This window comes from Penaeus chinensis, chromosome 30 (assembly GCF_019202785.1).
Source record: "Penaeus chinensis breed Huanghai No. 1 chromosome 30, ASM1920278v2, whole genome shotgun sequence".
Taxonomy (NCBI): Eukaryota; Metazoa; Arthropoda; class Malacostraca; order Decapoda; family Penaeidae; genus Penaeus; species Penaeus chinensis.
In genome coordinates this window covers 22,554,559-22,562,058 of record NC_061848.1, presented here as the reverse complement: position 1 = coordinate 22,562,058, position 7,500 = coordinate 22,554,559, and positions in this window count along the sequence as shown.

Below are 7,500 nucleotides of genomic sequence, written 5' to 3'. Positions count from 1 at the left end.
ATTCGACATTAATTTTACACTGACCTAGACAATATCATACACCCATCTTACACTGAACTAGACAAGATTATACATTAATTTTACACTGATCTAGACAATATCATCCACCAACCCGCACGAAACTTTACACTAACATCCACACTTATTTCTTCTTCTTCTCCCCTCCAGTTTTATTGTCTCCCTCGTCTTCCCTTTATTCAGAAACTCCCACTTTATTTCATTACCTCACGCCACGTTTCCCTTGAGCTGTAATCTCCGTGAATCCTCTTTATTAATCCCGAATTGTAATCGACGTAAGATTACTTCGTTTGAGATTATTTATCTCTGGAGATGATGGAGAGGCCTTGGTCTCTTCTCTGTCTATCTCTTTCTTTCTTTCTCTTTCTCCGTCTCCGTTTGTTTGTCTGTCTGTCTGTCAGTTTTTGTCTCTCTTTCTGTCTCTCTTGCTGTTTCACTCTGTCTCTCTGTCTATTTGTCTATTTATCTGTTTGTCTGTCCATCTATTTTCCCTTGTCTCCCTCTGTCTCTCTGTCTGTCTGTCTGTCTGTCTATATATCTATCTGCTTTTGTCTCTCCCTTTCTTTCTCTCTTTCTCTCTCTCTCTCTCTCTCTCTCTCTCTCTCTCTCTCTCTCTCTCTCTCTCTCTCTCTCTCTCTCTCTCTCTCTCTCTCTCTCTACATCCCTTTTTCTCCCTCCCTCTCTTATATATATATATATATATATATATATATATATATATATATATATATATATATATATATACATATATATATATATATATATTTAAATCTATCTCCCTTTCTCTCTATCTACATTTCTCTCTGCCTCTCTTTTCTCTTACTTCCTCTACCTTTCCCTTCCTTTAATGTCGTCCTTACTTGATTTACGTCATTTATTCTCTTCCATCCCTTCCTTCGTCTCCTTATTCTTACATTCCCTTCACTCTCTCCCATCTCCCTAATCCACATCCCCTTTAAACCTCTTCTTCTTCTCCCTTCCTCCTTCCTCTTCATTATTCCATCTCCCTCCTTCCCCCATGGCCCCAAACCCCCTTCCCCGTGGACCCCCCTCCCCCTACCTCCTCCTTGGACCTCCCCCTCCCCCTACCTCCTCCTCCTCCGTGGACCTCTCCCTCCCTCCCGCCCTCCTCCTCCGTTGTCCTCCCCCCTCCCCTCCCTTCCCCCCGTCCCCCTCCTACCGTGTAAAAGTCGATTACTAATAATTGGAAAATTATCCAAGGAGGCTCACTTCACCTTTTTTTTCTTGATTAATGATGGTATTAATTGGTGTCCGAGATAGATGGATAAATTGGGGGAAGGGAACGAAGGGAGGAGAGAAAGAGAGAGAGAAAAGGAGGGGGAGGAGGAAGGAGAGTGAGAGAGGGGGGGGAGGAAAAGAGAGGGAGGTGGAAGAGAAAGAGAAAAGAGAAAAAGAGGGGGGAGGGAAGAGAGTTAGAGGGAGGGAAGAGAGACAGAGAGAAAGAGAAAAAGAGAGAAAAAGAGAGAAAGAGAAAGGCAGACAGACAGACAGACAAACACAAAGAGAAAGAATGAGACACACACACACACACACACAGACAAAGACAGGAAATAACGAAAAATGATATTTTGGATTACACACCAAAACAAATCAATAACAAAAACAAACAACAACAACAACAACAACAGACTCAATATGCACTCGACTTACACTCCGAGAAAATATAATGACTCTTGTGACCTTATTTGACTTTCATCTCTGTAGCATTGACTTTTAATCGATATATTCATGTGTTATTATCATCCTGATTATCAATGATAATATTGATGTTAATATTAATGGTAATAACAATAATATAAGAATGATAGTAACATTAATAGTAATGATTATGATGATAATAATAACGATAATAGTAATACTATTATTGTTGTTATTGCTATCACTCATTATCATTATTGTTATTATTATTATCATTATCACTATTATTATAGTTATTATTATTATTATTATTATTATTATTACTATTAGGCTCATTATTATTATTACTATTATCATTATCATTTGCAATATCCTTATCATTATCATTATTATCACAATCATTAATATTATCATTATTATATTTATTATCATAATTGTCATTATTATTGTTATTGTTATCATAACTCCCTCCTTTCGATATTAATGCTAGTTGCCTCGTCATTTATTTTAACATATTGTTGGTGCCTTCAGTAATAGTGAATTTGAAGGAAAATACCCGCAGAGTTCAGCATCACATTACGAAACAGATGAGAAGAAGAGAAGAAAATCGGAGGAAGGTGTGGTAGCATAAGCAGATAGATGTAAAAAAAAATTGAGGCAGAGTGAGCGAGAACGAATGAGGGAGAGAAGGGGAGAGAAGTTGAGAGAGAGAGAGAGAAAGAGAGGGAGAGGGAGGGAGAGGGAAAGAAAGACACACAGATATGGACAGAGACAGACAGCGAGAAAGAGAAAGATAGAGGTAGAGAGAGAGAATGAATGAGAGAGAGAGAGAGAGAGAGAGAGAGAGAGAGAGAGAGAGAGAGAGAGAGAGAGAGAGAGAGAGAGAGAGAGAGAGAGAGAGAGAGAGAGAGAGACAAACAGACAAACAGACAGAGACAGAGACAGAAACAAAGACAGACAGCAAGTAAAAAACAGAGAAAAGGATAAAGAAAGATAAAAGAAAAGGAACACAGAGAGAAAGATATCAAGGAAGAGAGAGAAAACGCTAGAGAGAGAGAGAGAGAGAGAGAGAGAGAGAGAGAGAGAGAGAGAGAGAGAGAGAGAGAGAGAGAGAGAGAGAGAGAGAGAGAGAGAGACGTAATCACGATAGAAGTGCAGAGGCCCAGGGAGAGAGGATGGAGGAGAGGGAGGAGGGGGGGAGGAGGAGGAAAGAGAGGGAGAGAGGGGATGTAGAACGGGGGGGAGTTGGGATGGGGGTGGGGGGTGAGGGGGAGGTAGGGAGAAGGGATCGCCCTAAAATGTGGTCGTTAGGAACACGTTATGTACGGCCGGTGACCACGAATACCAGCCAATTGACGTCTTTGCCATCATCATTAACTTGTTTGCGTAATGTGGAGATAAGAACGAGGCTGGCGGAGAGAGAGAAAGAGAGGGAGGGAGAAGGGATGGAGAGAGAGAGAGAGGGATAGAGAGAAAGAGCGGGGGGGAGAAGAAGGGATGGAGAGAGAGATAGAGAGAAAGAGAGGGAGGGAGAAGGGAAGGAGAGAGAGAGAGAGAGATAGAGAGAGAAGGAGCGGGGGGTAGAAGAAGGGATGGAGAGAGAGAGAGAGAGGGAGAGAGAGAGAGAGAGAGAGAGAGAGAGAGAGAGAGAGAGAGAGAGAGAGAGAGAGAGAGAGAGAGTCAGACAGTTAGGCAGGCATTCAGACAGACAGACAGAAGAATTTATATATGAATTGATGTGTATATAAATCGACAGATACACAGATACACAGATAGACTGATAGATAGATACAAGATAGATAGACAGACAAACAGGCGAGACAGAGAAGTATAGACAGACAGGCAAGAGACAGACAGACAGACTGACATGGGAGAGACAGACAAGCGAAAAAACAGACAGACAGAGAGACGGACAGGCGAGAGACAGACAAGCGAGAGACAGACAAGTGAGAGACAGACATACAGAGAGACAGACAGAGAGACAGACAGACACCAGGGACAGTGAAACCAGAGGAAGGGAAACAAAGGAAGAGAGAATCAGCCATATAGAGAGGAGATAAAGGGATTAGGCATAAGTCTGAGCGTCCTATACGGCAGCCTCCATGTCAGAGAAGGAGGAGGAAGGGGAGGGAGAGAGGAGGAAGGGGAGGGAGAGGGGAGGAGGGAGAGGGGAGGAAGGGGATAGAGGAAGAAGGGGACGGATAGAAGAGGAAGGAGAAGAGACAGAAGACGACGGAGTGGAAAAGAAGGTAGAGAATAGAGAGAAGACGAAGGGGTGAAACAAAATAGGAAAGGGGGTGGGGAGAAGCGTAGGGAAAAGGAAAGAATGGAGAAGAGGTAAGAGAATGGAAATAGGATAGAGAAGAAGAGGAGAGAATAAATAAAAAAAAAAACTGAGAGAGAAAAGAAAGAAGGGAAAGAAGAAAAGAGAAGGGTACTCACGAGAGAACAGGCAACAGACAGAAAGAAAGAACAGGAAGAGAAAATCAAGAGAATCGAAAACAGGGAACTGAACTAAAGCCTGGGGGAGTAGTGGAGTAATTTCCCATCAAAAGAGTTGATCAAGTCAGATGTTATTGGAGTACAGATTGGGGAGGAAATGACAGAGACACAAATGAGAGATCCATTACACGCTACGAGACGGAGAGGAGGTCAATCACCAGATTTCGCGCCGGGAGGAGAGTTAGGCTCATTAGATGCTAGAATAAATAGATAAATTTAGCATGGAGATGTATTATTATATGAGTACTTGTGCGTGCGGGTGTGTGTGTGTGTGTGTGTGTGTGTGTGTGTGTGTGTGTGTGTGTGTGTGTTTTGTCTGCTTGGTTATTCATCTGTCTAAAGAACTATAACTGAATGATATTCATGTGTGTGTTTGTAAGTTTATATGTGCATGTGTGTGTGCATACATGTGTAGATGTACTTCAAGTATATAGTCACACACATTAAATCTATCTGTCTGCCTACTGTTCAATCGATCAGTCAATATCTTTCTTTCTACGTGGATTCAAGACGATTAATTAAAGGCCTATGATCAGATCCCACCGCTGCCACCATTTACGACTTGCAAAAAGGTTGTTTTCTATGCTTAGAGTCTGATTTGTGGTAAAATTTTAATTGTTATGTTGTTGCTCCTCTCTTGCTCATGTGTATTAAGTCTTGAGAGAGAAATCAATTCATAATACAGATATATGTGTGTTCTCCCTCTACCCCCCCTCTGTGTGTGTGTGTGTGTGTGTGTGTATGTGTGTGTGTGTGCGCCCTTGTGCATGCATCCATTTATATTTGTATATGTATGCATATGTGTAGAGAAACTGGTAGATATATGTACAGCAGATGTAGACTTGGGTACATATATGAACATTTATACAATATATCCATATATATATATATATATGTATGTATTTTCCTATTTGTCTATTTGCATGTGAATTAATGATTGCAAGTTTGATAAGTAAAAACAACTAGACTGTAGGCCTATAAAAGAACAGATTGGAAGACCATGCAATATTGAGGCTAAAATAAATTAATAGATAAAAGGCAACTAGTGAGAATTTCATGTTCACTTTAAAAGCCCTTTTTTTATCAAACATTTTTGCTTGATCCAAATGTGAATGAAAGAATTTAATTGATTCGATATAAAGATAGAAAATAAAAATTTGAAATCCTGCATCCTTTGTACCTGAAATACAGTCGGCCAAAGGTTAGTCATGCTCAAATGGCTACGAATGAAATGGGTCACCTCTATGTAACGGTTACCTTCATAGAGTGGCCGACTGCATAAAGCGGAAGTCTACATAGAATGGTCAGTTCTATGAAATATAAATGATGCGAGAATATAGGATAACTGAGCCTGTACAAAATGATATCAGTTACGATTAGGCTGGGTACAGTGACCAGGTCTAAACCAGTAATATTGATTATCTGTATATAACGAACTTCGTGCAACAGACGGTCACCTTTATTGAAGGGGTAAATTGAACCCCTGCATAGTAAAATAAATGTTTTTTTTCATACTTATTGATTATAGTATGGGATAGCTAGCGATACTGAGTCTTACTTACTCTTCAGTGCTTGAAGTATTTGATTCATGGCTATAATATTCATTTTTTTTAGCCAAGACAGTAAGTCCTGTATATGAGTCGATATTGTGCATGTCCGTCAGTTTCGTGCGTGTGCGTGTGTGTGTGCGTGTGTGCGTGTGCGTGTGCGTGTGCGTGTGCGTGTGCGTGTGCGTGTGCGTGTGTGTGTGTATGTGTGTGTGTGTGTGTGTGTGTGTGTGTGTGTGTGTGTGTGTGTACATCCGTTTATATGCCTTTCTCTTTTAAAGCTATCTATGCAAATAAATACAAATGTGCTCATCCACACCAATCTTCCCTCAAACAACGGCAACAGGAAGCCACGAACACGCAAGAGGTACGTCAAGAAAATAAAGCGAAATATATAGGCGACTCGAGCCAGTCCGCATTCCTCCCCAAGTCCCACAAATCCCGGGTCTGGAGAGCTCGGCGTGAGGCCAGGCGAAGGGGGTGAGGGCCCTTGACTCGCCTAGTGGCCAAGGGGGCCCGGGGGCGGCGCGCCCTTGTCCCTGAAGAGCGTTATTAAATTATCATGGCCACAATCACACCAAGGACTTGCTCCGGCACCCTCGCGGACCGGCACGCGGAGCACGTTCTCGCTCGTCCGTCTGGTCGAAAGTCCCTGCAACTGAAAGGGACGGAGCGGCTTTAAGTGTCGTGGATTTATAGCACTATTTTGCGTCCGGTTGATTTTTTTTTCTCAACTTTTTTTTTTTTAACATCTTTTTATTTTCCTTTTTCTTCTTCTTTGCTTTGGCCCGCGGCTACGAGGTCCGGAGACCTAGGAAGGAAGCCCAGGAGGAGGGCATGAGAATGGGTAGGGGGAGGGGGGGCGGGCGGATGGGATGAGGGAGAAGAGGAAGAAGAGGAGGGAAGAAAGATAAAAATGAGGGGTGAAGGAAGTCAATGATAAGGAGAGAGTGAAAAATCAGAAGGAAGAGGAGAAAGTTGGATAAAAACAGGAGGAAGAGGATTGGGAAGAGAGAGAAGAGGGGCAGGATGATTGAAAAAACGAGGGATAGTGGAAGGGAAGAGGATAATGAGAGAAAATAGAGGAAGAAGCGAGGGAGGGAATAGTAGTAGGAGAAGGAGGAGGAGGAGGAGGAGTAAGGAAGAAGAAGAGGAGGAGGAGATGGAGGAAAAGTAGGGGAGATAGTGTGCGACGAAGGAAGAGGAGGAGGAGAAGCAGGAGGAAGAGGAAGAGAAGAAGCACGAAGAGGAGGAGGAGGAAGAGTAGAACCAGGAGGAGGAGGAGGGATAGCAGGAGACGAAGGAGGAGGAGGAGGAGGAGGAGGAGGGATAGCAGGCGACGAAGGAGGAGGAGGGGGAAGAGTAGAACCAGGAGGAGGAGGAGGAGGGATATCAGGCGACGAAGGAGGAGGAGGAGGAGGAGGAGGAGGAGGGGGGAAGCAAGGAAGAGAGGCCACAAGAGGCACGTTCGGACACTTAGAGCCGCTGAGACTCCGTTCACACGAACACAAACACTCTCTAAACCTCGAGGTGAGGATGAGCTCTCGAGTGGAGGCGGAGGTAACTAGAGGAAGAGTGAAGCTCCTTGACTCCCTCATCTCCGAGGAGGAACGTCGGGCTCAGAGGTGGCCTACAGAGCTTCACGGATTTCGCCGGGTCTAATTTTAAACTTTTTTGGGGGGGATTGTCTCTCCGTTTTCTTCTGTTTGTTCCTCGCGCTTTCGTTGCTCGGTCTCTCGCTCTGTCGGTCTGTTTCGTCCGTTTTTGGCTCTCG